The following is a 13,541-nucleotide window of genomic DNA, read 5'->3' as shown; positions in this document are numbered from 1 at the left end:
GCACCATTGTTGGGAGTAGTGCACTTCCACCATGACAGGCACTGGCCAGCCCTGCATGCCCTCAGGAAGCCCTCCAATCTTGTGGCACAACCCATCAAGCCCTACCTGGCTTCAAGAAGTGCACTGCCAAGGCAGAACACTCTGGCCAGCCCCACCCAGCCTACAGAAGCTCCCCACCAGAGCAGCACAACCTAGCCACACTGACTGCCCACAGGAAGCACCTAGCCATGGCGGTGAGACCTAGCCAGCCATGCATGCCCTCAGGAAGAGCCCAACCACCACCATGTGCCCTGGACTGTGCCAAACTACACTTTGGCTTCCCCAAATTCACACTAAAAGGAAAACACAAGCAAGATGAGGAAGCTCAGCAAACATTCCCAGTTTATGCAACAGGAGAATTCACCTAAAACCTTCAACACTCAAACAGTCTGACAGACTTTGAGTTCAAACGACACAGAGTGACCATACGAAAGAGATTCAGAGAAGATAAGCACTGTAACTCAGACTCCATCAGAAAAGAAATAGAAAACATAAGGAGGAGCCAAGAAAATCTAGAAAATTCATTTGCAGACCAACAATGTGAGCTAAGGGCAGTAAGGGCTGGAAGGAATAATGCTGGGGAACGTATTAGTGATGTGAAAGATAGAACAATGCAAATCACCCAAACAGGACAGCAGACAGAAAACCAAATGAAAAAACCCTGAAAGCAATATAAGAGACCTATGGGATAACATAAAGTGGGCCAATCTGTGCATAGTAGGAATTCCAGAAGGAGAAGTAAAAGAAAAGATTATTGAAAACGTATTGGAAGAACTTATGTCTGGAATTATGCCCAGCCATGCGAAGTGCCCCACTGCCCTGACATGCCCTGGGAAACTCCTCACCACATTGGGAAATGCACCACGACCACAGTGGAAACTGGTCAGCCCTGCCTACCCTTGGGAAGTGCCCTGCCACCATGGGGCAACTCGGCCAGCCCTGTCCACCCTTGGGAAGTGCTCCACTGATACAGGTTGCCCCAGAAAGCCCCAGCTAGCCATGGGAAATGCACCTCCACCTCCGTGGGCACCTGCCAGCCCCACCCACACTGGGGAAGCTCTCTCCACTGCAGAGCGAGCTGGCCAGCACTGCCCACACTCAGGAAGCATCCCACTGCCATGGAGCACCAGGGCAAGCCCCGCCCATGTGCAGGGAGGGCAACTCCAATATGGCAAGCCCTGGCCAGGCCCACCAGCCATTGGGAAGTACCCACCTTCCATGGGGCAACCAGGCCAGGACTGCCCCCCTTTGGGAAGTGCTCTGCTGAATGGCATGCCCCAGCAATCCCCAGGCACATGTGGGAAGTTCACCTCCACCATGGTGCACACCTGCCAGGCCCATCCACCCTCAGGAAGGTCCCTCTGCCATGGAGTGAACTGCCTAGTTCAGCCCACATTCAGGAAGCAACTTTGTGCCACAGAGCAAGGAGGCCAGCCCCTCCCACCCTTGGCAAATGATGAGCTGAGCACACTGAAAAGCACCGCATGCCCACAGGAGGCACTCTGCTGCCACTGAGCACCAGGGAAAGCCCTGCCCAACTGCAGGGCTGTGCCTCAACCACATCCCATACCACTCAGCCCCACCTGACCTCAGGAAGGGCCCCACCACTGCAGAGCACCCCAGCAAGCACATCCTGGCTGCAAGAAGTGAATGACCACAATGGTGCACAAAGGCCAACCATGCCTGGCCATGGGAAGAACCTAGGCTCAGCAGTGTGACCCAGCAAACCATGCATGCCCTGCTGAAGTGCTACACTACCACGGTGCAGCCTGGATTGTGCCAAAGTACACTCTGGCTTCCCCAAATTCACAGAAAATGGAAAACACAAGCAAGATGAAGAAGCTCAGAAAACATGCCCAGTTTATGCAATGGGTAAATTCACCTAAAATCTTCAAGACTGAAGCAGTCTGACAGACTTGGAGTTCAAAAGGGAGACAGTGAAAATACCGAAGGAATGAAGACAAGATATGAACAGGAATGCAGACGCCCTCAGAATGCTACTAGAAAACATAAGGAGGAGCCAAGCAAAACCAAAAAATTCATTTGCAGAGATACGAACAGAGCTAAGGGCAGTAAGGACCAGAATGATTAACACAGAGGAATGAATTAGGGATGTGGAAGATAGAACAATGGCAATCAGCCAAACAGGAGAGCAGAAGGAAAACCAAATGGAAAAAGATGAAAGCCATATGAGACTTACGGTATAATAGAAAGTGGGCCAATCTTTGCGTAGTAGGAATTCCAGAAGGAGAAGAAAAAGGAGGGGGTTGAAAGCATAGTTCAAGAAATTACCCCTGGAAGCTTTCCAAATCTAAAGGATTCTGACTTCAAGGAACAAGAAGCACAGAAGGCCCCAACAACTTGAACCCAAATAGAACCACACCAAGACATATAATAACAATGGCAAAAATTAAAGATAAAGAGAGGATTCTAAAGGCAGAGAGAGATAAGCAAAATGTCAATTAAAAGCGAACCCCCATAAGGCTATCAGCTGATTTCTTCACAGAAACTCTACAGGCCAGGAGGGAATGGCAAGAGATATTTATAGAACTGAAAGGAAAAAAATATATGCATCATGGAATACTCTATCCAGCAAGAATACCATTTAAAATAGAAGGGGAAATAAAGTATTTTTCCAATGAACTTAAGCTGAAAGATTACTGCAATACAAAAAACACTTGTGTAAATTAAAAAAAAAAATTGGGGGAAATGATGAGGAATGAAACTGCAATTAGAGGGCAATCAAACTATCAGGCTAAAGCACACAGTGATAGGATGGGGTAAACATACTTAAAAAATAGGGCAACCACAAATAAAAATGGAAAATTACATTGAACAAAAATGAAAAGAGAAGGTACTCAGGCATAAAATAAATGGAGACCATCCAACCAAAAAAAAAAAAAGAGAAAGAAAGAATGAAGAATAATAGAATCATCTGGACTAAGAGTTTTAAAGTGGCAATAAATAAACATCTATCGATCATCAGATAAAATGCCAATGGACAGAGCACTCCAATGAAAGGACACAGAGTGGCTGATGGGATAAAAGAGCAAAACCCCTCAATATGCCACATACAGGAAACTCACATTAGGACAGAGGACACATATAGAGTGAGGGGAGCGCAAAAGATATTTCATGCCAGTGGACAAGAGAGGAAAGCAGGAGTTGCAATACTCACATCAGATAAAAGAGACGTTTAAACAAAGGCCGTAAAGAAAGACAAAGGAGGACACTATTTAATAGTTAAAGGCTCTGTTCGAGAAGAGGATGTTATAAACAGCAACATGTATGCCCCAAATATAGAAGCACCCAGATACCTGAAAGAAACATTAACAGATATGAAAGGAAAAACTGATGGGACTACAATCTCAGTAGGAGACTTTAACACCCCACTCACATCAATGGACCAAGCTTCTAGACAGAAAATCCATAAGGCAACAGAGATCCTAGAGGACACAATGGAAAACATAGACTTAATCGACATTTTCAGGACATTACACCCAAAAAAATCAGAATACACGTTCTCCTATGTGTGTAAGTAATAATCTAAAGAATTGATCACATATTGGGGCATGAAGCTAAGCCCAACAAATACAAGCGTATAGAAGTTATTGCAAGTATCTTCACTGACCACAGTGCATGAAACTAGAAATCAACCAGAACGAAGGAAATGAGAAAAAAACCTACTACATGGAGAAAAAACAACATGCTATGAAAAAACCAATGGGTCAATGAGGAAATCAAGGAGAAAAGTAAAAGTTACCTGGAGACAAATGAAAATGAAGACACAACCACTCAAATTCTATTGGATGCCACCAAAGCAGTGCTCAGAAGAAAGTTCATTCTTATACAGGTCTTCCTCTTGCAAAAAGGAAAAGGCTCAAATCGACAACTTAACCCACCACCTAAGTGAATCAGAAAAAGAAGAATCAACAAAAAATCAAGTCAGCAGAAGGAAGGAAATCATAAAGATGAAAGAGTAATCAATAAATCAAAGAAACAATACACAAAATCAACCAAACCAAGAGCTGGTTCTTTAAAAGGTAAACAACATTGACACACCTCTGGCTAGGCTCACCAGGAAGAGGAGAGAAAAAGACTCAAATAAACAAAATAAGGAATGAATAAAGAGATATCATCATGGATACTACAGAAAAAGAAAAAACCATATGAGAAAGCTACCAACAATTATGTGCCAACAAATTTGACAATGTAGATGAAATGGACAATGTTCTGGAGTCTTTCAGCCTGAAAAATCAGAATCAAGAAGAAATAGATCAACTGAATATACGGATCCCTAGAAATGAAGTTAACTGTGTCAAAAACAAAACAAAACAAAACAAAAAACTACCTACAAATAAAAGTCAAGGACCAGACGGCTTCACAGGCGAAATCTAACAAACATACACACGGGAAATGATGCCCACCCTCCTTAAGTTTTTATCAAAATGTGGAATAAGAAGGAACCATCCCAAAAACATTCTAGGATGCTAGCATTCCCCTAATTCCAAATCCAGACAAACATACCACCAAAGGAGAAAACTATAGGCCAATATCATTGATGAATATAGATGCAAAAACTCTCAACAAAATTTCAGCCATCCCAAACCAACTACATATCAAAAAGTTCATACACCACCACCAGGTGGGAGTCATTCCATGTTCAAAAAGATGGCTCAACCTGGGTACATCAATCAACATCATACACCACATTAAAAATAGAAACATCAAAAACCATATGATGGTCTCAAAAGATTCAGAAAAATCATGTGACAGAGTCCCAAATCCATTCACAATAGAAAACTCTCACCAAACTGGATAGAGGGACCATTCCTGAACACATTCAAAGCCATATATAACACACTCTCAGTAAATATTGTACTCAAAAGAAAAAAGCTGAAATCCTTCCCACTAAAATCTGGAACAAGACAGCTCTTCAACATATTATTGAAAGACCTAGCCACAGCAATCAGACAAACAAAAGTAATTAAGGGTCTACAAATAAGAAGAGAAGAGGTGTAAAACGGTCATGCTATGCAGATGTCATGATACTACATTTTGAAAATTCCAAATAGTCAACCTCAAAACTGTTTGAATGGATCCACAATGTCAGAAGAGTAGGAGGATATAAGACTCACCTTCAGAAATCAGTTGCATTTCTGTATACTAAAGAAGAAACTTAGGAATGGCATAAAAAAATACTACACCTTTAAAAATGGCATGGTAAAAATCAAATACCTGGGAATAAACCTGACCTAGGAGGTAAAGGACTTATAGATTGACAACTATAAAACATTAATGAAGGAAATTAAAGAAAACGTAGAGAAATGGAAAGATATTCCACGCCCCTGAATGGGAAAAATTAATGCTGTTAAAATGGCCATTCTACCCAAAGCAATCTACAGATTCAATGCAATCCAAACCAAATTACCCACGACATTTTTCACAGAAAGAAAGCAAACAATCCAAAAATGTACATGGAACAAAATAGATCCAGCATTCCCAAAGCAATCCTGAGAGAAAAAAGAAAAAAACAAACAAACAAACAAAAAAAAAAAAACAAATAAGCAGGAGGCAAAACGGTGAAATGTTCCGACACCTTAAGCCATCTTACAAAGATGCAGTCATCAAGAAAGTGTGGTAATGGTAACAAAACAGCGAGACAGAACAATGGAACACAATGGAGAACACAGAAAGAAACCCAGACGCCTTTGGACAAATAAGCATTGACCAGAAAAGAATCATACGCAATGACCAAGGGGATTTTGTCTCAGGTTTGCAAGGAGGGTTGAAAATACACAAAGCAGAGGACATCACACAGTACACGAACATATGAAAACTAAAAACCCACATGATCCTCTCAATAGATGCAGCAACAGCATTCCACAAAGTCCAACATCCACTCACGATCAAACCTCTTACCAAAGTGGGGATCTGAGAAATATATCTTAACACAACAAAAGCCATTTAGGACAAACCCACAGCAAACTTAATACTCAAAGGAAAAGAGCTGAAAGCCTATCCAATAAACACTGATACAAGAGAAGAAGGCCCATTCTGGCCACTTTTATGCATCATAATATTGGAAACACTAGGCACAGCAATTAGACAAACAAAAAAGTCAAAGGCATCCAAATTGGAAGAGAAGAGGCAAAATATTCCCTACATGCAGATGACATGACACAATGTATAGAAAATCCTAAGGAGGCCACACCAAAACTACTCAAACTGACCCACAAATTTGGCAAAGTAGCAGGATACAAAATTGACACTCAGATTTTGGTTGCACTTGATTGCACTCAAAATAAGTAAGAAAATTAAAAAAATAAAAAATAGAATATTTTGAAAATTGCACCCCCAAAATTTAAAGACCTAGAAATAAGCTTGACCAAGGAGCTGAAAGATTAATAAGCTGAACCATAAAACTTAAAGAAATTAAAGAGGATTCAAATAAAGGGACAGATATCCCATGATCCCTGTTTGGAAGAACTAATATTATTAAAAAAGCAATAGTATGGAATAAAATCTAGAGATTCAATGACATCGCTAACAGAAGACCCCTGTTATTTTAACAGAACGAGGACAAACAATCCAAAAATTTATATGGAACCATAAAAGACCCAGATACGCAATGGAACACTAAGGGGAAAATAAAGTACGAAGAATAACTCTCCCAGACATCAGGCAATTTTTCTGAGCCACAGTAGTCAAGACACTGTGCTACTGGTACCAAAACAGACATACAGTCCAATGGGACAACGTAGAGAACCCTGGAATAAACTCACAACCCTGCATTCAATTAATCTTTGACAAAGGAGGCAAGAATATAAAATGGGAATAAGACAGTCTTTTCAGAAAGGGATGCTGATAAAACAGGACAGCTGCTGGTAAGTCAATGAAACTGAAATACACCCTCACACCATATACAAAAGTAAACTCAAAATCACTTAAAAATGTAAACATAAGTTAGGACACCTCAAATGACTAGAAGAGAAGAGAGGCAAAACATACTCTGACATCAACAATAAAAATGATTTTTTCTCAACATCAGTCTCCAAAGGCAACAGAAGTAAAAGCAAAAATAAAGAAAGGACTCAATCAAATTGACAGGCTTTTGCACAGCAAAGGGAACAATGAAAAAAGACAACCATTGGAATGAGAGAAAATATAGTTTCAAATGATGCCACTGAAGGGGCTTAATCTCTAAAATAAATGACTTATAAAACTCAACAGCAAAAAACCTAGCAGCCAGTTGAAGAATGGGCAAAAGACCTTAAAAGATATTTATCCAAAGGATACCTGCAGATGGCTGACAGGCACATGAATAAATGCTCAACCTCACTAATTTTTAGAGAAATGCAACTCAAAATTACTGTGAAGTACCACCTCACACCTGTCAGAATGGCCATCATTAGCAAGTCAATAAATTAAAAGTTCTGGAGAGGGTGTGGAGAAAAGTGAGCCCAGCTGCACTGTTAGTTGGAAAGTAAATTGGGACAACCACTACAACCACTATGCAGATCAGTATGGTTGTGCATTAGAAAACTAAATATAGAACTACCCTATGCCCCAACGATACCATCTTGGGCATATATCCAGATAACTCTTTCCTTGAAAGATATACATGGACTGGAAAGTTCATTTCAGCACTATTCACAATATGCAAGACATAGAAACAACCTAAATTCCATTGACAGAAGGGTACATTAAAAAGATATGGTACATATTCACAGTGGAAAACTAGAGTTCATGAGAACAAAATAATGCCATTTGCAACAACATGGATGGAGCTAGAGATGCATATACTAAGTGAAGTACATCAGAAAGGAAGAGACAAATGCCATAAGACAGCACAGATCTGGAAATGAATAAATGGCACCAATGAAACATTCTAGAGGAAAGAAATGCATGCACTTGGAGAATAAGACAGTCAAGGGGGAGGGGCGAGGAGTGGGACAGACTTGAAGTCTGGGGTTAAGAAGTGCAAACTTTTGCATTTGGAGTGGATAAGTAATGAGATTCTGCTGTTTAGCACAGGGAACTCTATCTAGTCAGGGGCGATGGAACATGATGGAGGTAATGTGAGAATAATAGTTTGGGGGGGTGTGATTGTGTGTGTGTCGGTGTGTGTGTGTGTGTGAGAGAGAGAGAGAGAGAGAAGAAGAAATAAAGAGGGACAGACTTGGTCCCTTTGCTCTACAGGAGAAAACTGGCAGAATGCTGGAAACCAGTGATAATAGGAAAAATAACAATCATGAAAAATTAATATAAAGCAAAATCTCTGCAAACAAAATCTCAGGTCTCACAGCAGTGGGTTCAATCTAGAGGCGTTGTGTTAACCAAAGCGCATGGGCCCTGGACATAGATGGAATACAGCAGTTAGTGCATTACTGCCTCTAACCAGAGAGAGGCAAAACTGTGGATTGCTTAGGGTGGCTGGCCCTGCCATATATGGTTCCAAATTATGCCCTGAGAGTCAAGCAATACATAGGGCTCCAAAGGGAAGGCAAAGTGACCCCCTTCAAAGGAATAGGGACCTCCAGTGGGATGTTCAGACTCTAAAGGCCGAGCTGAAGAGAGTGACAGCATGGGGACTTCCCAGTGTGGATAAATTCTTAACTCCCTGCAATCACAGAGGTCAGGGAAGGCACCAGGAGTCCTGAGCCAAAGCTGGGACCAGATTAGAGACCAGGGGCTAACCTTTCACCATAACTCGACTCAGGGAACCTGGCATGTCCTTCTGCCTGTGGGATGCTTGCAAGCTCCACCTGCACAACACAGAGATGCAGTCACCCCTCATCATCCACAGGCTTTGCTAGAGTCAAAGGACATCACCTGATCCTTTGGAGAAAATTTAACAAGATATGAGGGCCTATTGAAATACACTCCCTACTTTACCCTACTGGTGGCCTAAGCCTGTTTCCAGCAGTCAAAATTGGGGACTTATCCCATCAGTGTATAGAGACCATAAGACACACCTACTCCACAGGTCCAAACTTTAAGGACAAAGATAAGAATAAGGGGTATACAATGACCTGGGGGGGGAAGAGGCAGGCTAGGACCTGGGATCTTTGTTGTGCTGCTTGCCTCTTGAACAATGTCTCCTTGAACAAAGAAATAAAAAGAAGCAGTAAGGGACTACAGATAACTGCATGCATGGGCAGTTGGGAAAAAGACGAATGAGAAGATTCATAAAGACAAATAAAATAAAATGAAATAAAAATTAAAATAAAAAACATAATAAAATAAAATAAAATAAATAAAATAAAATAAAATAAAATAAAATAAAATAATAAAATAAAATAAAAAAGTAACCCTCCAGCAAAATCGGGGTGTCAGGTGCAAAAACAGTTTATGTGGCATACATAGTGGACAATACCACTGAGGAAGTGCAGAGAAAATCTAAACCACCCCACTGACCCAAACCTTACACCAAATTTACCCTTATCCCACCAGAGAAGAAATAAGCTTGCCCCACACCAAGGAGCAACAAAAAGAACTTGTTACATTATTAGTTTCCTACTTCTCCTGAAGGGCTCAATAAAGCCTTCCCTGAACTTCTGTTGCCTCACTTCTCATCAGCTTCTATTTACCAGGAAGCCAAGAACCCTGGTCGGTGTGAAGTACATGTTTAGTGGGCTATACGACTGGCTCTCCTAGTCTCCATCATGGTTAAACTGAATCACGTACAAGCCAGAATGACTTCCCCAGATGTCCATATGTGAAAATTTCTTCGGTCTAATATAATCTGCATTTCTGTGTAGCCAATCCAGAAAACAATCTATACTCTTTGGAAACAATGAATGCAAACCAAAAATTTTACCATAATTAGATCAGGCAGAAATACCACAGATCCTGAATTTACGGTATTTCCATGTGGTGGAAACCTGCCTTCAACAGCTCTATGAAACAGTCTTGGGAGCCCAACTAGAACCTCTATTTCCAAAAAAAAAAAAAAAAAAAAAAAACAAAGCATTCTGAACCACCACAGTATCTGGATTATCTCCTCAGGAAGCCTTAACACAAACATCATAGCATCCAGTAAGTAAAGAATACTGCAGTCTTGGAAGGAACCTGCCAGGAAGCGAGACAACACCACTGAGCACTTGCCTCAGGATGCTCTCTCCAAATGAGTGATAGCCATGCTAGAACAACACATCAAAATCTAGGCAGCCACCACAAAACCTAATTGTGAATTTCTGCAACTATCCTGGGAGGCACATCCAAACACCCCCACCCATCATCCTAGGAAGCCTAATTTCTGCCTTTGAAGAAATCAGCCCTTGACGCCAAGCCAAGAGCTGTGAATCATCAAGTAAATAAGTTCAACACTCAGCACAGAAAGGCCAACTCTACTTCTGCAGCAGAGAGCTATGAAGCCTATTTTTCACATTTTCAAGACCCAGTCGAGTATCCCTAAGTGAAACCTTCATGAAAGCAGTTCAGTAATCCTCAGACCTTTGTGGTAGCTGGCTTGGAAACAACCACCTCCTCAGCAACTAGGCAGAGAGACAACCACACTCAACGCAGCAACCATGCATAAAGCCAAACTGCAAATTCTTCACAAGATTACAGTGTAACAATTACTTCTTCCATATTCCTTCAGGAAATCCCAACACAATCTCTTTATAGCCACTGGTCCAGCAAGACTAATCTCTACCTGTGCAGCTACCAGGGTAAGCACCAAAACCAAAACCTCTGTAGTCATCACATGATGAAGGCTGACCATATTTTCGTAGTAATTGGACTGGAAGGTTGGACCTCAGTCTCTATAGTAACCAGCCAGCCGGCCTGATCATAACTTCCACTAGCTTGATCAGGAAGTCAAACCAGAACTTCTACTATAACCATTCAGCCAGCCAAGCCACAGTCTCTGCAGAAACCAGAGAAGACTTCTGAGCATAATTTCCACAGCCAGCAGCCATGTAAACTAACCACAAACTCTGTCCCAGCCCCGTAGATATTCACCAAGCAACCTCTGAAGAATTTGGAAGGAAAAATTAACTGTACTCATTTCAACTAACAAGACAGTTTATCTCACCATATCTGCAAACACCAGCCTAGTAAACAAAAGCAGAACTTCTGCAGTAACTTGCCAGGCCCCAACGCCATAACTAAGCAGCCACAGACAAGAAGCCAAAGTACACAACAGGCAAATCTCTGGAAAAGAGGTCTGATCATGACCTCCATTATGGGAACAGGCGTAGAAACCACACCTGCTGCATTAACTGGCCAGGGATGCTTAAACCACACCTCTGCTGCAGCCAGTCAGATAATCAAACCATGGCTTCTACAATACCTGCTGCAACCTCTGTGACATCTAACCCAGAATCCCTAATGGCCACCCACACACTATTCAAGCCAGGAAGCATAACCACCTATCTGAAGTACCCAGAACCATCAGTCTAGATACCCTCTCTCCAGCAGCCATCCTACAAAGCCTAACCATCTCAGGGAGACACGCTGCAGCTCTATAGCACAGAGCATGCAGCACTACACATGGGGAACATATGGCAACATTTGCAACAAAAAGTAAGCCAAATTGTCTCCTATGCAGCAAGCAGGAAGTCAAACTTCATTTGTTATATCAATAAAGAAGTGAATAGGGTGTAAGGCATGTTGTTTCTTGTTACCACGTACAGTAGAAGAGTCTTCCTCATCGATCGTCTTTGTGTTGGTGTATGTAATAGATGTTCTTCCAGTAATTCCGTAGACTGTCACTGCTTGAGAACACCTGGCCTTTGGACTCCATTTTAATGTGGTTTCCCTTGAAGAATTGTCACACTGACAGACCTAAATGTCTTCTCTAAATAAGTTACAGTGAAGATGATCCACTTCTAGTTAGGCCATCTCCAGCTGTCCTATGACTACAACAGAGAGTTGTGTTTTATGTGCAGAGAAAGTCATATTATGCTGGGAAACATACAGCCAGGTATTGAAACCAAGAAGAAGGTTACAGGACCTTCCTGGGGAGCCAACCCAACCACTCCATACACCATGTATAATTTGGAGAAAAAACACTAGCCTTCTAGGCCTTCTGTGTTTTCCAAAATGTGATCTCATCAGAAAACTCAGACAATGCAGAAACTCAGGAAAGCAGTCAAACTCTTCACATAATAGTTTAGCAGGAAAAAAAAAGCAAAGGGAAATATTTCCAGTTCCTTCTCAGGGGCTAGAGAGGATATCCTGAACCCTCTTCTTGAGTTGTTTGGAGACACAGGAACCTTCACCAGGTGGAAGAAGTTGACTGAATATTGAACACAACCGTGAAGACTCCAGACTGGTTCAGCCAGCGAGTGATGATGTTGATTCCCTGGATGTCAGAAATCAATATGTATGTGGGCATAGGGTCTGCCTAGATTGTGAGAGCAGCGCAAATATTGACTATGACTCTGACCAGATGCAGCTCTTCAGTGAGTGTGGGACCTGGGGAAAGTCACTTGACAACTGTAGAGTGTGTTTCCTTACGTGTAGGATGGGGGCAGAAAGAATTACTTCCTTGCAGCGCTGCTGTAAAACAGATTAAACCAGACCTGCTATGAGGTAAACACTCAAGAAATATATGAAGTCATTTTCTGCTGGTGTCTGAACACAACAGGCATGCCAGCCTAGAACGGATCTTAAATATACAGAAGAGAGTTGTCTGCATTGCAAAATGGGAAGTCAAGAGATTTATGAGGAGGGGTAAGTAGAGAATCCACAGTAAGATGGATGCATATCAGGGATGCTGCTAAGGAGGCTGTAGCAATTGTCTTTGGGAACTTCCACATATAGAGTATGAGAAGGCTTATGATAAGGAAACAGGAGAAAAAAGCAGAAAAATGGACGAGAGAGAATTGAATCATGGGAAGGAAAAATAGGGTAGCAAGTGCTTGAGCACAGTAAAGAAAGGGTTCCATTGCTGGGTTGGTGAGAGAGCTGATACAACTCTCAAAAACAATAGAGAGGATAAAGAGAGAAATGAAATCCCCTTTTTTCCCTATGGGAGTGTCTAGAGGGTTGGGGGCTGGAAAATCTGCAAAGAAGAACTCTGGGGAAGTGTTTTGAGGATCTGGGTAGGGAGAGGTTGGTGGTGGTATTGGTGGAATGGGTGGAAGTAGAAGAGGTGGCGGGCCATTGTGGAACAAGAAAAACAGGCCACATCAAATTCCTATTGTAGCTCAGCATTAGTGAATCTGACTGGAAACCCTGAGGATACAGGTTCAGTCCCTGGACTCGATCAAAGGCTAAAGGATCTACATTTGCCCTGAGTTGTGTAGATCTGAGATGATTGTATCCGACACTGCTGTGACTGGGGTGTAGGCCAGCAGCTACAACTACAGTTCTAACCCTAGCCTGGGAACCTACATATGCTGTGGGAGCAGTCCTAAAAAGACAAAAATGAATAACTAACTAACTAACTAAATAAATATGATGCAATTACTGAAAAGGCCAACTGACAAAGTTCAAACTTTATGAAAACTGATGGGATCTGTATATCAGAGTGCACTTTATAAAAAGAA

General features: G+C 41.8%; 1 pseudogene; it reads left to right on the top strand.

The window, feature by feature from the left end:
* The first annotated feature begins 227 nt into the window (after positions 1–227).
* Positions 228–13,541, top strand: part of LOC110257878 (small ribosomal subunit protein uS5 pseudogene) — a 51,199-nt pseudogene continuing 37,885 nt past the window's right edge.

The sequence above is a fragment of the Sus scrofa genome, chromosome Y, assembly GCF_054392235.1.
Source record: "Sus scrofa isolate SSC_HxYL_T2T_F1_AM1 chromosome Y, Sscrofa_HxYL_maternal_Yorkshire_Landrace_v2.0, whole genome shotgun sequence".
Lineage (NCBI taxonomy): Eukaryota > Metazoa > Chordata > Mammalia > Artiodactyla > Suidae > Sus > Sus scrofa.
Note: the sequence above shows the minus strand (reverse complement) of the source record. Positions and strands in the feature narration are given on the sequence as shown.